This window comes from Crocuta crocuta, unplaced genomic scaffold (genome assembly GCF_008692635.1).
Source record: "Crocuta crocuta isolate KB4526 unplaced genomic scaffold, BGI_CrCroc_1.0 scaffold479, whole genome shotgun sequence".
In the NCBI taxonomy this organism is placed as follows: domain Eukaryota; kingdom Metazoa; phylum Chordata; class Mammalia; order Carnivora; family Hyaenidae; genus Crocuta; species Crocuta crocuta.
The window spans coordinates 4,216,872-4,239,312 of NW_027531875.1; the positions used below are offsets into that span (position 1 = coordinate 4,216,872).

General features: G+C 33.2%; 1 protein-coding gene and 1 long non-coding RNA gene across 4 annotated transcripts in view; one reads left to right on the plus strand and one right to left on the minus strand.

Annotated features, from left to right (window-relative positions):
* Positions 1-21,648, plus strand: part of LOC144238981 (uncharacterized) — a 76,895-nt gene extending 55,247 nt beyond the window's left edge. Inside the window, exon 3 of the long non-coding RNA XR_013337274.1 lies at positions 21,549-21,648. This is a non-coding gene — a long non-coding RNA (uncharacterized LOC144238981). The remainder of the gene's footprint in view (positions 1-21,548) is intronic.
* The window catches only part of CSMD3 (CUB and Sushi multiple domains 3), a 1,194,711-nt gene that overhangs the window by 1,078,357 nt on the left and 93,913 nt on the right, over positions 1-22,441 (minus strand). The window lies entirely within an intron of this gene.

The window sequence follows — 22,441 nt, forward strand, 5'->3', positions numbered from 1 at the left end:
TTCTTTTTTTTTTTTTTTTTTTTTGCTTTTCTGCATGTATCTGCCCAGTTATCCTAGTATCCTTTATTGAAGAGACTGTATTTTCCCCATTGTATATTCTTGCCTCCTTTGTCATAAATTAATTGACAATATAAGTGTAGGTTTGTTGCTGGACACTCTATTCCATTGATCTATGTGTTTATTTTTGTGACAGTAACATAATAATTTTGATTAAAACTTTGTAATGTATCTTGAAATCTGGAATTGTGATAACTCTAGCTTTGTTTTTCTTTCTCAAGGTTGTTTTGGTTATTTGAGATCTTTTGTGGCTCCATACAAATTTTAGTATTATTTGTTCTAGTTCTATGAAAAAACGCTATCGGTATTTTGATATGGAATTCTGTGAATTGCTTTGGTTAGTATAGACGTTTTAAAATACCATTCTTTCAATCTATGACCATGGAAGATCTTTTCTTTCATTTGTGTCACCCTCAATTTTCTTTCATTAATATTTTTAGCTTTCAGAGTAAAGGTCTTTCATCTCCCTGGATAAGTTTATTCCTAGGTATTGCGTTCTTTTTGATGCAATGGTAAATAAAATTGTGTTTTTTAAATTTATATTTGAGCTACTTTATTATTAGTTTATAGAAACACTACCTTTCTGGGTATGAATTTTGTGTCCTTCAATTTCACTGAAGTCATTATTACTTTTATTAGTTTTTTGGTGGAGTCTTTAGGGTTTTCCATGTACATCATGTCATCTACAAATAGTGACACCTAGAGGGTGTTACGCTAAGTGAAATAAGTCAGACTGAGAAAGACAAGCACCATAGGATTTCACTCATGTGAAGAATCTAAAAACCAAAATAAATGAATAAGCAAACAAAAAGCAGAATCAGACCTGTAAATACAGAGAACAAACTGATGGTTGCCAGAACGAAGGGGCTTCAGGGATGGGCAAAATGGGTGAAGGAGAATGGGAGATCCAGGCTTCCAGTTATGGAGTGAATAACTAAATAATAACTAAACAACTTAATAATAATAAAGGTACTACATAGGGAATATAGTCAATGGTATTGTAATAGTGGTATAGGGTGACAAATGGTAGCTGCACTTGTGGTGAGATTAGTATAAGATATAGAGAAGTTAAATTATGTTGTACACATGAAACTAATGTAACACTGCATGTCAACTATACTCAAAAAATTAAAAATAAAGAAAATTTATATTATTAAAAAGTATACTTAACTATAGTAAAATAATATTTATTTTAAGTTATATGATTACCTGGATGCCTGTGTGGCTCAGTCCGTTAAGTGCCTGACTTCAGCTCAGGTCATGATCTCATGGTACATGGGTTTGAGCCCCGCATCAGGCTCTGTTCTGACAGCTCAGAGCCTTGGAGCCTGGTTCGGATTCTGTGTTTCCCTCTCTTTCTGCTCCTCCCCCACTTGTGCACACACACACTCTCTCTCTTAAAAATAAACATTAAAAAATTTTTTAAGTTACATGATTATAAACCATTGATACAACTTTTGGATTTGGGTAATGTTTATGCAATATTATTACAGTAAAGTTAAGAAAGTTTGAAAGAGTCATTAAAAAATTAAAAATTTGCAAATGGTTTTATTTCTCTACAGTATCATTGTATTTTAATTATACATTCTCTAAAGTATCAATTTATTGGTATTTTCATGTCTGCATCTCTCTCTTTAATTAAACTTTAAAATGTAATTTATACTTTTATTGAAAATTCAAGTTTTTCAGTGAGTCTCAGATTCTGATTTCACAATTTAGTGTCCCTTTTGTGCAAATTACTTAATCTTATTATGTGTCAGTTTATAAAGTGAGGTAATGAGAAATTGTCTTAAAGATTAAGCATGTTAACAGCTCCAAATCTCTTTGAAACATTTTAAGCATAGTGAATATTATATATATGAGCACTTTTTACTTCTTTTCTTCTTCCTCTTATTTATAACTACAATTATCATTTTTAGCCATGATGCTCCATTACATCATTTAACTATTCTTATTGTCTTTGAATTGGAACACTGCAAATTTAAATAAACACACTAGAAAATCCTATTAGCAGTTTGCCAGAGAATGAAAAATACTATTGCCCAAATGTATTACTTATGCTAGCAGATAATGCCTATGAAATATAATTCCATGGCTCTAATTCAGGTTATCAATAAAAACACATTAAAGTATTTTATTATTTTCAGAGTAGGAGGACAGCTCTTATCTCAGAACGTCAAATGTTAATGCTGAAATATCTGCCTCTCTTAGAGGAAGAAATAGTAACCTGATATTGGTACATTTCTTTGTAGACTTGAGTCTACAAATGAGTATTCTTCATTTATTGGGTGAATGTATGCCAATTCCTTGAAATTTTTAATTGTTACTGAAATTGTTGTTACTCTCATTAATTTTTTAAGTAATTTTGTTATTACTCTCTTTCTGTTTTAAGTCTGTATTTCATTTTTTTGTTCCATGTATTTGGCAGTAAATTATTAGATGAATTAATTTATATATATTTATAGTTAAAATGATATTGTGATCCTGGTGCATTTACTTGTCTACCATTATGAAATGATTTTCCCTGAACCCATCAATGGTCATGTCATGAAGTCTACATTATCTAACATTAGTAGAAATGCATTCAGTTATTTACACATGTGTGTCTATACTTCAGTTATTATAATATTACAATCCAAATGGATTTCTTATAAATAGCATTTAGGGTTTGATTTTTTTTAAACTTATGTGAGTCTTCTAAATTGGGGTCACTATTTTTTAACTTACTATAATTATTTTTATATTTGTTTTCTGTTTGTTCCATCTCTTATTATTTGTCCCTTTTATTCCCCCTTTTTGCTTTCTTTTATACTAATGAAGTATTTTTATTATTTTTTCCTCTGTATAGTAGTAGTAACCCTGGAGAACATAATGCATATCCTTGATTATTAGAGTACATTATAAATTAGTACCCTTACTACTTTCTTATCACAATGCAAGGACAATAGAACATTAGAAGTCAACCCCATCCCTTGATATTTGCACTATTATTTTTGTAGACTTTAATTATGCATATATTATAAACACCTAAAAGGCACTTAGAGTCTCTTAATCAGTCAACATTCATTTATAGTTACTTACATATTTACTTTTTTCATCATTTCAGTCTTTTATTCTAGGATTATTTTTCTTCTACATGAACAATTTTCTGCAGAATTTATTTATGTATGTATTTAAAAGTTAATTTATTTTTGAGAGAGAGAGAGAGATAGCAAGGGTCATAGAGAGAGAGAGAATCCCAAGAAGGCCCCACACTGTCAGTGTGGAACTTGATGCAGGGCCTGAACCTGTGGATCCTGAGATCATGACCTGAGCTGAAACCAATAGTCAATTGCTTAACCTACTGAGCCACCAGATACCCCTCCAGTATTTAACTTAATTCTAAAAACAAATACTTTTTGTATGCTTGATTTATTTTTGGATTTTATCTATTTTTTATAATTGTTTTTGATGAGATATTTGGTATAATATGAACTATTCCACCGGAAGTAGGAGTACAAGTTGCTTTGTGATGCTTTCTCATTAATTATCACTTATTCCTCCTTATTCTCTCACACAGCCACTCTGTCAGTATCCTTTCAAGCAACATAATTTTTCATTCTAAAATCTTATGTGTAAACGATATTACAATAGTTGACTGTTTTGTTTGGACAAAAACAAATTACAGTGTTGTTCAGACAGCATATCACAATTTTGTTTGGACAGAAACAAACTGTTTTGTTTGGACAAAACAATTGACAGTGAAATCAATAGTTTAAGGTAATATCATTCATTGAGCATGGACTAGGTGCCAAACATTGTAGTGGACATGAGATTTTCACAAAATCTTTATAACAGTGTTTTTATTTCTTAGGTTTTAGAAGCTAACGGTAAAAATAGACATAAACAAATGATTTACAAACATATATGGTAAGTACTATAAAAGGAGTACTTGAAAAGCTATCTAAAATTTAGAGAATAGGGAAAATGAAGAAGCATTCCAATCGAAGTCATTTGTTCAATGAATGAAACTTGTTATTTCACATTTCATTTTATTTTAGATTTTTGCTAGTATCAGGTTATATATTTTAAGATTGAGGTAAAGTATGAGATTCTCTAAGGCATGGTTTCTTTTTTTTCTTTTTTCTTTTTTAAATGATTTTATTTATTTATGAGAGAGAGATAGTGTGAGCAAGGGAGGGTCAGAGAGAGAGGGAGACAGAGAATCCGAAGCAGATTCCAGGCTCTGAGCTGGCTGTCAGCACAGAGCCTGTTGTGGGGCTTGAACCCACGAACCGTGAGATCATGACATGAGCTGAAGTCGAGCGCTTAATCAACTGAGCCACCCTGGCGCCCCAAGGCATGGCTTCAAAAGTGTATCACTCACCAGCATGTTGTAGATTTCACTTACATTCTGAATTTTGCTACTCAAAATATCCAGTTATTCTACATATCCAAAATATCCATTCATTTGATTCTTGATGGTAAGAAAGAAATATGTAATTTTGCTTTCCTGTGTTCATTGGACTTTTATACTGTAATATCCATGTGTTGGTTTGTCCAGTTAGTCTGAGATTACCTAAAATATTCACCATTTTCCATAGTAATGGAACTATCAGACTTGTTGAGTAGCCAAAATATTTCCAGTAGTATTTGAAAGATTCTAAAGGAATAACAGCAAGAAGAAAAATGGGATAAATGAATCAGTGATGAAAGAACATTTAGAGACAGAATATGCCTCTTGAAATTAGATATAAGCAATGAAGAAAACTGTATTAATCAAGCAAATGAAATTGTCTTAGACAAATATGATCAGATTTCATGTAAACATTAGCCTGTAATGTCAAAGTGAGGAAATCGATGGTCTCTTGTTGCTTCCTAGCTTTAATACATGACTCTCTGATGCATTTTCAAAAGCAAAGAATTATGACTGTAAGTGAATATTCCCACTGAAAATTATGAAAACTGAATTATTTCTAAATCGTCATGTGGACTTCTAAAGAGATCATCAGGACTTAATTATAAAGTTAAGGTCAGGAAAATTTTTCGGTGAAATTGTAATATAAATGACTTTTAAATTGATCTGATTAGCACAAAATATTGAAGAACAAGGACAACTTATTTAGTTATCAAGCCCTGTAGTCAAATAAGATATCATGTTAAGATTTTTAGTATTGTCAGTTTAAGCTTTCAGAAACTGTGAATTTTATTAGACATTGACCACAGCTGTCCCATTCTACCTCTAATGGTATATGCATTATATCTTTTTTCTGTTGGACTGAAAGAAAATTTTAAAAAATAGTTCATTAGTATGATGCTTTTCCTCATATTTTCCTGTTACAAATACTTTAGTTGTCTTATGAACTTTAGCCACTAAAATGGATATTAATTATAACTAATCATATCCTATGAATCATATGTTCTCTCAACTTAATGCATTTTGAAACCATTCCAATGCTTTGAATAATCCAAAAACTTCATAAAGCCCCATTCTCTCCATATTGTTCCATAGATCTTCTGATTACATTTTAATATTGATTTTTAGTTTATATGATTCCTTTTCTCCATAAGTAAAATGTCTCTCACATCAGTCATCTCACTATCTTTATTACCTTTCACACTCAATACTGTTAAGAAAGTAAACTTTTGATTTACATTTAATTGTCCTTTATCACTTAACAGCTATGTGATCCTGTGGAATTTAATCTTTATGAGTCTCAGTGTCCTGTCCTATGAAGTAAGAATGATAATAATACCCAGCTTAGAGAGTTCTCGTGAAGATTAGCAATAGTACGTATGTAACCACCAGAAAATTAGAAAAAGATGACTATTATTTCACCTTCTAAAAACTATACTAGCTATGCCTACTTAAATATAAATCTACATTACTTCAAAATCCTCATACTTATTCCAGCTCTAGAATATTTGTAAAATATATATAAATATCAGTTTATATTCCTTTCAATAGTATTGAGCCATGTTATTATATGTGTACATATATACACACATATATACACACATACATATACATATGTATATACACAATGCTATTGTTCAAGGTAATAAATTATGTAATTTTTTGTATAATTTTCACAGTGACTACATACACAATGATTACATGACTATGTGAATAACTCTGTTTTCATTATAAATTGAAATGATTTATTCTCCTGAATTCAGAAATATCTATATGCTAATTATTCTTTTCTACTCAAATATCTTTACATTTTCCCTATACCACTTTTTGTCTTAAGAGTCTGATCAGAGATTACATCACCAGCTCTTGCCCTCCAGCCCTCCTGCTTCCATTTGATTTTGACAATGTGCCAGGAGGAAATGACAGTCCAGAAGAAAAGACAGGTCATTGTAGTCATTACCTTTACATACTTGATAGTGAGTACTGGTAGTGACTGCTTTTTATAGTTATATCTCCTTGGAAGGAGCTCTCTTTTTATATTAGTAAATTCCCTATATTCCAAGAACAATGTGGGGTTTTGTTGTTGTTGTTGTTTGTGGTGGTGGTGGTGGTAGTGGCGGTGGTGTGTGTGTGGGTGTGTGTGTGTTTTCCTTTTACACCTTAAGGCCTAAAGCCCAACTCTCTACTGGGAACAATTTCCCCAGTATGGTAGAGACAATTGGAGTTTGTACAAAGTACTGTAAGGAGGCAGATTTCAGAGTTGGCAAACAGAGCAACTAGAATTTATGGAATGGAGCATAGAAAAGCTAGAATTGTATAGAGAGGGGTGCCCAGGAGTCTATGTGTAAAGTCACTATAAATTTATGGTTGAGAGCAATGCTATAGAGTACATATAGAATAAGACCATTCAAAGATTGTTAGATAACAACCTCTCTGTGCTTTATTGCTGGAACGTAGAAAGTAGAGGTTGAACAGTATCAGGGAAAGGCAGTGCAGCAGATTATCAGAATGCTTGTCTTTCTGTTGTAACAAGATCTGATCAACCTACTGTTAACATCTCTAACATCCAAATGAGACACCTGGAGTATTGGGAGTGTGAACTCATGTTATGAACTTTAGATATAGACATCTACCCTAGCCTTACCTCTGTAAAGCCTAAAGACAAACTCTGACAAGATTCGCTGGGAAATAAAGTCTGGAAGCAGTGTCCTGCCAAACTACAGGGTTAGCCAAACACTTTGAGCTTTCCATTGATCACAAAGTATAAAATCAAAACTACCCAAGTTTAGGGTGATAATGAAATAATTCAAATCCCTTCCAAATCAAGAATCCACTGTCTCTAAGACATAAATCTCTCCAATGTCCAAAATTAATCCAAATTTATTGGGGACTGAAATAAGCAGAAAATGCAATCCACAGTTGAAGAAGAAGAGAGAGGGGAAAATGTGAGGTAGTCCTGAATTTTCTCAATTGTCAGTTGAGGAAACAGGTCTGGAAAGAATAAGTAGGAGTAATTGTCCAAAGATACCTCCATCAAATGACAGAATTGGGGTTTGAACTCATATATACATCTGGCTCCACAATTTAAGTTTCCATAACTATACTATTTGGTTGGTTTTTTTTAAGCTTTTCATGTTTAGTAAAGTCCTCCCCTAACACGCTGGCCTGGCCATTGATCTTTCATTTCTATTCTAGGCATGTTCCACTCTCTTCTCAGTCCCCATTCTTATTCAGTTTCTGGGAATGATTTGTTTTAATTTTCTGTAATTTTTTCTTTGAAATTGTACAGAATTTAAATAATTATTTGACCTCTCTTGGGAGATTATTTCTGAGTTTCCAATCACCTTCTCCTTTTAGTTTCATCACTGATGAGAAACATAACAAACTTTTTTAGACCATAAATGTTAAGATGAATGGTCATGAAAATATTCTGGGGTGGCTTCTCAAAACCCAGTTAAAAATGAGGGAATCAGGGGCACCTGGGTGGCTCAGTTGGTTAAGAGCCTGACTTCAGCTCAGGTCATGATCTCACGGTTTGTGGGTTCAAGCCCCGTGTCGGGCTCTGTGCTGACAGCCAGCTCAGAGCCTGGAGCCTGCTTCGGATTCTGTGTCTCCCTCCCTCTCTCACCCTCCCCTGCTCACACTGTCTCTCTCTCTCTCTCAAAAAATAAATAAATAAATAAATAAATAAATAAATAAAACATTTAAAAATTATTTTTTAAAAATGAGGGAATCAAAATGCTCTTCTCATTCTTATGTCACAGTTCAAATAAAGGTGTGCTTTTCTGGCTATGGAAAAGCTAGCTGACAAGTGCCAAGAAAACTAGACTTAAAATAAATGAGACTCTATATGTCTAACAACATACAGTTACTATACGCAGAGCAGCCTTTTCAGAATGTATCTATGACTTCAGATTTCTATATTTTTAGCCTGCCTTGTTAGAGTAAACTTTACTCCACTCCATCTAGATGTAATTTCCTGTCTCCAGTCAAGTATTAAAGTAAGAAAATGACACACATACACACACACCCACAACTCACCACAAAGCATAGCAATTATAATTTATAGTTATATGACAATGAATATTGATTTGTTGATCTTAGGCTTTGCCATGGTTAAGAATACAAACAGGTGTTATTTTCTCTATTGTTTATAGAGAATTTACAGCTTTGGGGCACCAGTGGAGAAATAACTAAGACTCTGTAGTGTCTGACATTTGCTTGCTTTTCCATGATTTCTTTTTTATGACAAAATAAAGATACTCCAGGCAATGGAATTTTTACAGATTATTATATTTTGGGGTGCTAGGAATTCAATCACTTCATACTTTATGAAATCCAGAGGTGTCTTACAGTCCTCCAGACATGAGCTGCATGTCATGTTTATTGCCTGAACACTTCTATTAAAAAAAATCCCTGAAAAAAAGCACTGAGCTGGAAAGAGCAGAGAAAATATGTCTATATCAATAAAGTAACTGAAAGGCTTCCATGGTTGTATTTTCAAACGTATCTTCCTTTGACACTTAACTTTTCTTCACTGCAGCAGCAATAATATGATTTTCCTTTTTTCTTCTTATTGTTCCCCTACGCATCTTAACCTAGTGCTAATAATAACTGTTCTGGTTATTATCTTCTTCCACACCTCTGTGGCTCTTCCTTTGGCCTGGAGTCACTATTTACTGTAGAAGGAATAGTACATTCAAAGGCATGTAAAGGTGAAAATCAGGCTTTTTGTGATTTCCAAGAGCAGTTATAGCCCTTAGCACAACAGCAAACAAATCACAAGAATTACTGAAATCCCTTGCAGGCTTTCTTTTTTTGCACAGTTTGGAAAGCATAAGTGTGAGTGACAGGTAAGATGACATTACCATTTTGGGGTACACAGTTCTGAAAGTGATGTAGTGCAGAATAATAAAGGGAGGTAAAAGATAAGTTGTTGTTGAATTGGTTTTCACACCACTGAAAGTGTATTTTAGTTTAATGGTAGTGACAGTCCGGCTCCAACCTGCTGACAGATGGCTGCTAGCAAGAAGATATATTTGAGACTTACTGTCAAGATACAAGCTTTCATGTTAACTAAAGAACAGTTTTTTAAAAAGAATATTTCAAAGGATGATGAAAATAAAGAGAAATGATATTTAACACATACACTGAGAAAAGAATATCTGAGAACCCAAAGCAAGGCTTAATTTGGCAAAGGGAAGATAACTGAATTTCCTAGGTGTGAACGCCTCCAAGAGAAAAGTAAATCCTTATGAAAAAGGGTTGATGTTGGGCTTGGACATTGTGTGGATAAGAGAGTCCACTGAAAATGGCAAAGGTTATCAGATAAGTACACTGAGAAAGACAGTTACCTCTGGTTCTCTAACCAGAAAATTAGAAAAGAGGAAGAGTGAGCTTAATTTTAATGTGCCATGACCAACATATTCATTTAGCATATTATTGATATCTATTCACTGGAACCGTGAATTGTCATTAATGAGCTTAAAGGTGTTATTAATTGAGGGGCACCTGGGTGGTTTAGTCGGTTAAGCATCTGAATCTTAATTTCGGCTCAGGTCATGATCTACTGATTGGAGAGTTGGAGCCCACATCAGGCTCTGTGCTCTCTCTCCCTCTCTGCTCCTCCCTTGCTGGTACTCTTATTCTCTCTAAATAAATAAATAAATAAAAGTTTTTAAAAAGGTGTTATTAATTGATATGTTTGCTAGTTGCTCTTCTAAGGTGCTTAACGTACATGACCTTCACGTGTAGTTTTTATCATACCATTTTGAAATACCTACTAGTATTATCCTCATTTTACAGGAAAGGAAATTGAAGCACAGAGAGTTTACATAATTTCACAAGGTCACATATCTTTAATAAGTAGTAGACCCTTGTTTCAGAAGCAAAATGAACCCATGGCCCTTACTCTTACATACTTAGTGAAGTTTCTTATAAAATATATGAAGTTTTTCTAAATGTTAAGATGCCTCTCTTTACCAGAGTACCCAGCTTTGGGAAGCAAGGGTTAGCTTGAAAAGAGATACTTCGATTATTAAGAATAACAAAGTTGAGCTTAGAGATCAAGGGGGCAGGTGTGTCTAGCAGGAGGAAGGCAGGGCTCTGCATCCAGAGTGTCCTCATACTCACTTAAAAAAAGTTTTAGTCTTCCAAATAAATAACATGATTTAACCAAAAACCCAAAGAACTAGTCATAAATGCTCAAGAACATAGTGCTTTTGGTTTGGTTTGGTTTTGCTTTGCTCTGGTGTGTGTGTGTGTGTGTGTGTGTGTGTGTGTGTGTGTGTGATTTAAAATATGTACTTTTCAATATTAGGCTTACATGTGTCATACAGAATTGTCAGTGCATTTATAAGTTTAATAAATTCATTCATTTTTAGACCTTTAAACAATATATAATAGATTCCATATAATTCTTCCTTCTCCAAGTAGATACTTTTTGATACAATTGTAAAATATATTTATTAATTTCATATCCTAATAGTGTCACTAGTTTACTACTATTTGATTTTAACTTACGAAGCCAAGTTGGAATGACCATGAGAGAATAAGTGAGAGGGGAAGAATGACAGACTTCTCTAGTCCTTGTAAAATAAAATCCTTGTCAAAAACATAATGAAAGAGGTTTCTTTGAGCCTCACAATAAAAAAATTTGGTCTGAGGTAGAGAACATTCCTTACTGTTCTTGCAAAATTAATGATCTTCATCTTCCATTGTTTATTTTATGGACTTCATCTACTAATATCTAACATTGACCAGCACATGTACCAAATGGACATGTATAAACCATTATTTTTAATGTTTCCAATTGAAAACTACTAGAATATAAGGAGATTTTTCTTCCTGTGTAGGATGATTATAAAATATGTGTTGTATAGTGAAAGAATTGCTAGTTCATGAAATTTTATCATCATTATTGTAACCGAAAAAGGTACAGGGAACAGCATAGATGCTTAATACATTTGTAGAGATATCTAAGCCATATGTCTCAAGACTATCTGACAGATATAAGAAAAGGAAAAAATAAGTAATTTCTTTTTTTTAAGATTTTTAAAAAATGTCAAGTTTATTTAGAAAGGGAGAGCGCACACATGGGGGAAGGGTGGAGTGAGAGGGAGAGAGAGAGAATCCCAAGCAGACCTCACACTGTCAATGCAGAGCCCCATGCAGGACTTGAGCCCACGAACCATGAGATTATGACCTGAGCTGAAATCAAGAATGAGACACTTAACCAATTAAGCCACCCAAGCACTCTAAAATAAGTAATTTCTTATATACCATATTAAATTATCATTCTTAGGAATAACCTGTCCTATAAACATTTTCATGTTACCACATGACCTTAAATTGATGTTAACTATTTCAAAGAAGATAATAATTACAGAAAAGAGAATATCTACTTTCAGAGATTATCTGCAAAATTGGTCAGAACCTGTGATGTAATAAGGAATCAACTCTCCAAATGCTTCTTATCATCCCTGGTTTCCCATGCTACTCCTCTGATCAAGAAGTGAAGTCTGTTTTGCCTCCTTGAATCAGTGTAGGCTGTGTGAATTCCTTTTTCCAACAGAGTGTAGCAGAAGTAAATCTTTGCCAGTTCTGGGCCTGGCCATTGAGAAACCCGACAATTTCCAGTTTTAGTCTTGGAGACCTTGGATACTATATCAGAAATCTGACTCTTTGCCAAAGAGAGACAGAACTAACCACAGTCTTTGCAGTCACCCCAGAAGAACTCCAGGACCTTTGTGTAAAGTCATTTTGAATGTTGTGGGCCTGGGTAAGAGAAGCCCAGACATCATTACAAAGAAGAGAAGAACCACCTAGCTGAGCCCAGACAGCACAGGGAATGATGACTCATCATCATTGTTTTAACCCACTAAGTTTGGGGTATAATTCTTTTTTAGCAATAGATAACTGAAACATATGAGAAACTAAGAGATAATAATTGAACCTAGAGAATTAACTTCAAAATTTCCTTAGGGATCCCAAACCCTAAAATAACAGTATTTCTCCAAAGGCAATATGGTAAGAAGTATTAGTATAAATTAGGAATAACTCTATGTGGGGAGTGAACAGTTACTATTTAAATTAAGCAAGCCACTTAAATTTATTGAGAAGCAGCATCCAATTGGATGCCAAATGTTTTCAACTTTGTTTATAGGGTAAAGATCAGACCCTTCTCAATTTCGTCAGTGATTACCGAAGAGCCCTATTCCCTGTACCTCATGTGTAACTCTTCCTCAGTTTATTTCTAATTTCTAATTCACTGCTTTTTGAAATGTAGATGAAATAATGTCATACCATATCTAGTTCTTTAATGGCTTTCCATTATCTTAAGAATAAAGTCCGGGTTCAAGACATGACTTCCCAGCTCCCTTGGGTCTGACTCTTGTTTATCCCCACCCTCAATTCATGCCATGCCTCTGCTTCAAACCTAAAATCCAGTCACAGGAAGCCTCCAAGCCTTTTCATTTGCTGTTCCCTCCTCCTTTTCTCCTTTAGACCTAATTTTTATGTACTCAAGAGGAAAAAAATACCCTTTTAGCTGATACTACCTTGCACTTAAGTTCTAAAACATTCACCCTACCTTTAAACTACATAGTACTCAACATATGTACTCATCATAGCATTTACCACCCTCCATTAGTGTGCTTTCTAAGTAGTGGAAGATGGCTTTTAGTTTTTTATTCCAGCACCCAGCTTAGTGCCAAGAATGCTAATAAATGCAGTGCTTATTGAATGAGTGGGTGAATAACAGAGGAAATGGATAATGCATGTGAAAGTACTTTATAAAGTTAGAAGTGCACTGAAAATATTATTCTGATGATTTATCCATAACAGATTGTAAAAATAGTTTCTATAAAAATAGAATGAAGCCCAAAATTATTCAGTGAATGTATCTGGGGAGAGGGGGACACAATTACATGTATATATATATATATATACACACACACACACACACACACACACACAATAGAAGTAAGCTTGAGGGTTGCTTATAAAATTAATATAAAAATAAAATACACTTTTTATAAACTTGCCTATGAAATGAAAAAATAATTTTACAGAGTTGTTTAAAAATAAGTTTACAGTAGGAAATAATGAAAAGAAAACTAAATTTTAGGGACTGGAAAGTAATAATTCACCTTACATTGTATTTGTCAAAAATTTTGATTATTTACAATTTGATCATGATAGTTTTAAAATGATTTAAGAAAAATGGAGGTAAAGCAAAAATAAATTAGTCATATTGAATAGAATAAGAACCATGTATTTAAATTAAGCAGTGTTTCATTTAGAGATAGAATTGAATTCTTCATCAGAATGAGAAAACCTTGAGATGCAATTGTTTGTTTCTTAAACACCAGGCATTGTACTAAATGATTTGGAGACATTCTCTAGTTTAATTCTTAGAAAAACTATCAGAGGGGAAGTAGCATCCTCTTTTTAAACATGGAAATTAAATTTGCCCATGTTGATATAGTTTAATATATGGCCAGAGCCATTGCCAGATTTCTGGTTTAAACCCATGCTTTCTTGTCATCAGTAAGAATGGAAGACAGAATAATACAACATTTCCTGCATACAAAAATCTTATAGAAAATTAAAAAAAACCTGTTATTTCTCTTCAATTCCTTTACTGATTTTATTTAATAATGTAACCCTAATCCTGTTAGCACCATGTTTTTACTTAGCTCTTAATGTCTGTCACATCAAAAGTCACATTCCTAAGAAATAACAAATAAGCCTAACATAGTCCAGGGATTACTGCTTGCTCTTAAATTGCCACACAAAAGTACCTATGTAGAGGGTGAAATAGTGTCCCCTCAAAAAAAAAAAAAAAATTCTACCTGGAGTCTTAGAAGGTGACCTTATGGGTGTCTCCTTGATGGCTCAGTCGGTAAAGAGTTTGACTACCGCTCAGGTGAAGATCTCAAGGTTCTTGAGTTTGAGTCCAGCATCAGGCTTTGTGCTGACAGCTCAGAGCCTAAAGCCTGCTTCAGATTCTGTGTCTTTCTCTCTCTGTGTCCCCCCGCCCCCCGCTCACGCTCTGCCTCTGTATCTCTCAAAAATGAATAAACCTTAGAAGGTGACCTTATTTACAGATATAATTAAGGTAAGGATCTCAAGATGAATTCATACTGCATTATGTTTGGCCCTAAACCCAATGATGGGTATCCTTACAAGAGAGAGAAAAGGAGAAAACAGAAAGAGGGCATGTGAAAATGGAGGCATAGATTAGTTTCACTCTCACACAAGCAATGCAGTGCTTGGCATTACCAGAAGCTGGAAGAGACATGGAAACATTTTTCTCAAGAACTTTCTGAGTCAGTGCAGCCCTCGTAATACCTTAATTTCAGACTTCTTGCCTTCAAAACTGAGATAATTAATCTCTGTTGTTTAAACTGCCAAGTATGTGGTCATTTGTTACCGCAACAGCACTAGGAAACTAATAGAGCATGTATCCACTTTCCATTTCTGCATACCTGCCAAGGGCAGTGAAAGAAAACAAGAATTCTTTAGTTGTTTAGATGCAGTAGTTAGTGAAGGCTTTCCTGAGTGTGCGGCATTCAAGATTATACCAGGAGTACTTACCATAGGAAGAAACGGACACTAAGAAGATTAAAGGGAATAGATAACACAAAGACTAGAAAGAATTTAAGAGCATGTTGCATGACGAAAAGGAGACCAATGTGGCTAAAGTGTACTAAGTGCTGGAACATAGGAATCAAGTGGTTCTTGGGGAAGTAAAAAGGAGCCAGATCATGTATGTCTTTTCACAGTTTATCGAGGAATTTGGATTGATTTTCCAATTCAATGGAAACTTATAAAATGATTTCATGTTTGGGATGTAAAGGTAGAGGAAATGCAGGCAGAAGAATACACGCTCTCAATTTGTGTTTTAGGAGGTGGTATTAATAATGCCACGTGGACAACAAACTAGAAACGAAAAGGGTGGAGGGAGCAAGGCCTGGAAGTAGGCTTTAGCAGCTGTCGAGGAGAGGGGGCAGTGGTTTTTCCATTAGTGGTGGTGATCATCGAAACTTGTCTTTATTAACAAATTTTGTGGAAGTACTTTTCAACTTGCTGATAGATATGAAGAGGGAAGGACAGTGAAACATCAAATATCTGCAGTTAGAGACCAGAAGACATATGAGAAGTCTAAAAATCAAGTATGTTGGAGTGGAGAGCATTAGAAAGTATTCCTCAGAGGAAGAGATTCTTGTACATATGAATAATAATGATCTACTCCTAATTACTTAAAAATAATTGCATATGAAATGTTAGAAACAAGAGGCTGTGGGAAGAAGGGTAGATAAAGGATTTGGTAATAAATGCTCTTCTAACAAGACCAGTTTGCAGTTGAGCTGTTTATATCCCTTTGACTATAAAGAGCAGTAATTATATACAACACTGAAACACTAAATTATTCAATTGCCTCACATTCATTAACCTTAAATTCTTTTACTGTATGCCTGTTTTTGGTCCATCTTCTGCATCAAGACATTTTTAGATTTGTTTTAAATTTGGCATTATTTTATTTAAAGTGAATTTGTTCAAAACTATTTATATTTGATTCTGGAAATGTTTTCGCTTTTCTCACCACTTCTTCACAATGACCTTACAAGGGTCCTGTTAAAGTGAATTCACCCCTTTAGACAAGGTTTCTTATCAATATTTCACGCTACAGAGGATATTTTTCCCCAAATCATGTAGTACTTCTCTCTATAAATAGTATTCTGTGATTTTGAGTCTTAAGTTATTCTATTAAAAAAAATCACTGGCTGGAGTATATCTTTTAAGAATTACTTCATTTTTTAAAAGATACTGCACATTTTCTGCTTGTCTCAGTGACCTACTTTACTTCTTAAAGCTCTCCACTCACATTTCCCCTATCTCTTAGCTTTCTCCTATTATCTTCTTTCCTTTTAGCAAAACAACTCTAGTTGTTGTTATCTTCAATAAAGGAATACAAATTTATAAATATCCATAGGTTGTTCTTTGCATATATGTGAGTCATCTATTTAAATTAACAAAAGACAACTGTATGTATATGAACTGAGATGGTGGGTAAAATAAGAACATATTGTGTCAAAAAGAGAAAATGTCTCCTTGACTTCTGCTATTTTTTTTCCCTTCTGTCTCATTCCCAGGGCATAAAATGGTTTCTGAAGGATACCTTTCAAAATTAGTATGCTTAGTTTTGCATACCTAAATTTGAATGCCTGAATGAGGAACTTGAAAAAAAAATATTTTTAAAATGAGTTAGAGGAAAGACAGAGTTTCAGCAAGAATTTATTCTATCTAGGGGAACTTCCTTGAAATTTAGAGAAAGATTGCCTAAAGCATATAAAAAAAGGACAAGTCATAAGACTTATTTTCTGGAAACAGAAGTTTAGACTAGTAATGGAACTGAGGCCTTATATAAATTAATAAATGATACTTTGTGTATCATGTACGTAGTGTACAGGATAATACTGCAAAACGTGGGTGCTTTTAGAAGCATCTTTATTGTTTTCAGGGCAGGGAGGACTATTTGCCAGTGTCAGTGGACATGTGACATAGTACATACAAATCTTGATAGTTCTCATTAATTTACTCCCCAATCCCAGGATGTCTTTCAAATCTTTTCTACCTTAATAACGGGCAATACTATTCTTAGAGTTGCACAAGTCAAACTACAAATTCATGAAATTTGAGATTAGATTAAAAATTCAAAATTAATTAGTGTTTCAAAGTTATATATTGTGTGGTTTTAAATATATCTGTAATGTACATTATTGTATTTAATGTGATGATTTCATCTATATTCCTAAAAGTCAGTGTATGTGTATATATACATGTATACATATGTACATATATGCATATATATAGGCATTAATCTCAATAATAAAATACAAGAAAACTTCCAACTTTGTATATGTATACATATGTACATATATGCATATATATATAGGCATTAATCCCAATAATAAAATACAAGAAAACTTCCAACTTTAAAAGAAAGTCAGAAAAAATGGTGGCATTCTCAGTTTCTTGGTCCTCCTCCAAGATTTTTTAAGAGAAAGTAAACACTTGGGGCACCTGGGTGGCTCAGTCAGTTAAGCGTCCAACTTCAGCTCAGGTCAGGATCTCACATGATCTCACAGTTTGTGACTTGGAGCCCTCCATCAGGCTTTCTGCTGTCAGCATAGAGCCAGCCAGCTTGGATCCTCTGTCCCTCTCTCTCTCTGTCCCTACCCTGCTTCTCACTCTCTCTTAAAAATAAATATTTAATTTATTTTAAAAAGAGATTATAAATACTCAGTAAAAATCAGTAAAATAAAATATAAAAGCACTCAATAAAATTTATAGTATGGATTAAATGTGACTGCTTGAAATGAATAAATGAATGAATAAATGAATCAAATTACATATGACACTGATTCTCACTAAGAATACAACAAATGTCAGAAATGTAACATGATAGTCAAAGTTAATATTTTCAGTAAAGCATACTAAGTTTGACTATAAATATGTTTAACAGAACTGCTGGTAATATAATGTGGAACACTTCTAAATCATTTCCAGCATCTACAACAAAAAACTAAGATTTGGAATAAAGCAGGAGTTATAAAGTTGGCTCTACAGCTAGTTTCTTTAAGTTTATTATTAATAAACATAAGCAAATATGAATATTGTTTAAACAATCTTCTGGAAATGAAAAATGTGTGTCTATGTGCATATATGTGTGTGTGTAAATGTATGGGAAAATTGTTTCAGTGGATGTGTACTGAAAAAAAAAAGCCAAAAGGCTGTGAAGTTTTATGTTTTCACCAGTACCAAAAGAAAATTATTAGGTCATTTCATGTTTTGTTTTGTTATTTATTTTTTAAAATTATTTATTTTTGAGAAAGAGAGAGAGAGAGTGCGAACAAGGGAGGGGCAGAGAAAGAGGGAGACACGGAATCCAAAGCAGGCTCCAGGCTCTGAGCTGTGAGCACAGAGCCAGATGGGGGACTTGAACTTGTGAACTAGGAGATCTAAACTGAACTAAAGTCAAATGCTTAACCGACTAAGCCACCCAGGTGCCCGTCATGTCACGTGTTTCATAACTAGAAGTTATTAAATAGCAAATGTAATTTTTTAAAACAATGTCTAATTCAAATCATGCTTGAACATATGTAATAAGCAGTTTGTTTGCATAACATTCCTCAAAAATTCTGTGAGATTGATGTTTTGTCCTTGTTTCCAGATGCAAAAAGAGATGCACTGAGAAATAATTTTGCACTGATCAAATAAGTAAGTGGTAGAAGTGGACGTTAAATACAGACATGTCTAGACTATGGGTTCTCATTATGGTAGCCAGTAGCCATTTGTCTTTATTCACCACTTGACATATGGTTAGTGTAAAGAGGAAATGAATGTTTAATTGTATTTAAATTGGATCAGTCAGTTTAGGTTTAAAAAAACAAGGAAGTGCAAATAATTTTCCATTAAGCACAACTTTGTTGTATTGGTAGGACTATATTTAACTTTAGGTATTGATTACTTAATATATTATTTTCTTTTTGAAGTTTGCACTTAAGTGCCTGAGTAGTTTCTAGTATTTCACAAACTCATGATTGATCTATCTAGTGAGTGTCAATGGGTGGACAGTTTGATTGATATTTTAAGCACCAACATAACATTTTAATGTACATATTTGAATAGTTTTTCAGACAGCATAAATTATAGGTATGCCTATACTTTAAGTGATAATTAAATTAAAATCCTTATTAATTAAATATGATATAATTAATTTACTTCTCTAGTTAAAAAATAAGCATGGGCAAGTTTTAAAATTTAAAACAATGAACTACTACTTATATAGAATTAAGTGGAAACGCAAAAGATAGTACTGCAAACAGAATAGGTAAAAAATAAATACATAAATACACAGAAGAGTTGTGATAATGTCAGAAAATGTAGCAAATTTCTCAATGCCTGGCCATGGCAATTTTTGGCCACAGAGCAAAATGAAAAAGCTTACCCTCTTGACAAATAGATAATAAAATGGATTATATTAAGAGACAATGCATTATATAATTGAAATTTGCTAAGAGAGTAGCTCTTAATTGTAGAGAATAGATCTTAATCACATAAATAAAATATGGTATCATAAGTGAGGCAATGGATATTTTAATTGCTTGATTGTGGTTGTCATGTCACAATGAATAGGTATATCAAAATATCATATTATATGTCTTAAATATGTACACTTTTTATTTGTCATTTATAAGCCAATAAAGGTGGAAAAATATTAACAATATATATGATGGTAAAGTGGATTTTATTGAGACACATTTTAGCAAATGCGTGGTGATTTTGATTAACAATTTACTCTCAGTAGTCAAAAAAAAATCTATGAATATAGTCATCTAAAATCAGAATTAAATATTAATAATTTTTCCATAATTTTTAACAGGATCTGAACTTATAAGTTTGGCCAGCTGTGATTCTTGGATAGGTATATTAATTCAGATGTTACATTGCATTTTTACTTCTCACCTTAACTAAAGATTACATTTCCTTAATTAAGAAAACACTGGTCATGGATTTGTGCCTTGGCTCTCAGAGGTAGTCATTAGATCCCAAGTGGATTTCAAATCCTTCATCTGTAAAATACTCAAGATTCTCTAGAGACATTTCCAAAGTTGTAGGAAAGTTAAATGGGCGGTTTAATTGTCTAGTAAAAGAAGAATTAAGTATAACTTTTCTCTGGAGTGCTTGAAAACCTCCTAGATTTCTGAAGAGGAGATGAGTTCAGGGAGGTTGTGGGCACAGATCAGATAACACAGAAGATTTCCTCTGGGAATGTGAGGCAGCTAAAGCCCAGCTCATATAGGACTGTAATCTAGAAGAGGGTTAGAAGGAGATAACAACAAATGGGTATCTAGCCATTGACAGTATCCAAATGAAAGAAAGCAGTTAGCCATCTTTCTAGGCTCTGATTCTGAACAGCTGTTTCCCATAATGCGTAGTGATCGATGTAAAAAATGATATGCTCTAAATATAAATGTTTATATACTTGAAAAGAACTGAAAGCTTTTAGCCCCATATTCTATATTCTGTAGTAGACAAAGTCTCATTAGATGTTATTTTAAATTGGGAAAAAATAAGAAAAGATACATCCTACTTATACATGAAAAGAATATTCAAACTTAAGGTTCAGAAATCAAACAGGTTTATCTTCAAAATGGGCTTGCTGAGATATATAGCCAACCACTCTTTGTATGGGAAATTACGTTCCAAAGTCCAGGCCAAAGATACAAAGGGGATGTATGTGCAAACTGTCAATAAAGGATTTTACTACAAGTGTTATAGGTGTGCCTAAACTTTACTCCTAGGGATCAATTCTTTGTCGATATTGCTTTTAACAATTTTGCTGTAAATTCTGAATGTTTTATTTTCATAATATATATAACATTTCTAAAGAAGGGTCTCTGGGAACTTCAGAATCATGTAAGAAGTGGTGAGATGGAGCAGAGAGAGCTATAGTTATAGAGGCAGTCTCATATGAATCCTAAGAGTATTAGTTCTGAACTCAGACCAAAGTTTTTACATTCCATTTCCCTTTGAGCTATATGACTGAGCTCATCCCTTAGTCGCTATAATTCCATATTTTCTCAAATGTAAAAATGATGGCTTAATAATAGTATTTACTTCATAATGATTTGCAGATAAATTCGGATACATCAAAAAATTTTCACAGTGCCTGCCCACATTAATTTATTTTGGCTATGACCACCATGGAATACTCTGTATATTTTGTGCTTGAAGTGATAGATCAATAAATACTGGGACACGTGTAAAATTGACTACCTTATAAACATTTATTACCTAAATATCGAAGTACTGATATGTGACTTCAGTCCCAATAAAATTCCCTTGTATAACCAGAAATGTGATGCTTGATGGACTCACAGAAACTAAAACATGGATAATAAAATAATAAGGGTATTTCAATATTACTTCACTGAAAATAATCTACATTTTAAAAGTTGTGACTGAGTAGTTTTAATTAAAGATGGGTATTTGTGGAATTTCTAAATTTTTTATATTTTGTTAGATGGCAGCTTCGACTAAAGATTATACGACAGTAACTGAAAAACTCCATCTGCTGGCTTTGGATTTCAGTGAAAATTGTGATTATGTCCTTTTCTGATTTGATTCTCCTTCCCCTTCAGTTACTATGCATATAATTACTTCTCCATTCATTAAAAATTTTCTACTATGTTACAGGTTAGTATTTCAAGTCAGTACTCATTTATTAATAAATAAAATAACAGAAAAGGCACGTACCTAAAAAAATAAAATATTTATTTTAATAAATAAAATAAACCTATATTTTGAACATTTAACATTTTTGTAACTAAGCAATAAAGCAGGAAAATTAATTATATCATTGAAGAAGACCGTATGATCTCTAATACTAATTTTCTTATAATGTTCACTACCTCCATTATGTTGAAATAATTCAGCTATTCTTATGATAGAAATAAAAATACTTTGCTATACTGTATCATCTGGTAATTCTAATTTTAATTTTTTTAAAGAACCTCTGTACTATTTTACATAGTGCCTGCTACCCAAAGAAAATGAAAACACTAATTCAAAAACACTGACCCCTATGCTTATTGCAGAATTATTTACTATAGCTAAGATATGGAAACAACCCAAATGCCCATTCATAAATGAATGGATAAAGAATATAGTACATATGTAGTGGAATATTATTCAGCAGTTAAAAAGAATGAGATCTTGCCATTTGCAACACAATGGATGGACCTACAGGGTATAATGCTAAGTGAAATAAGTCAAAGAGAGACAAATACCATATGATTTCATTTATATTCAGAATTTAAGAAACACACAAAAATTAATAAAGAAAAAAAGAAACAAACAGACTCTTAAATACAGAGAACAAAATGATGGGTGCCAGAGGGGAGGTGGGTTGGGGGA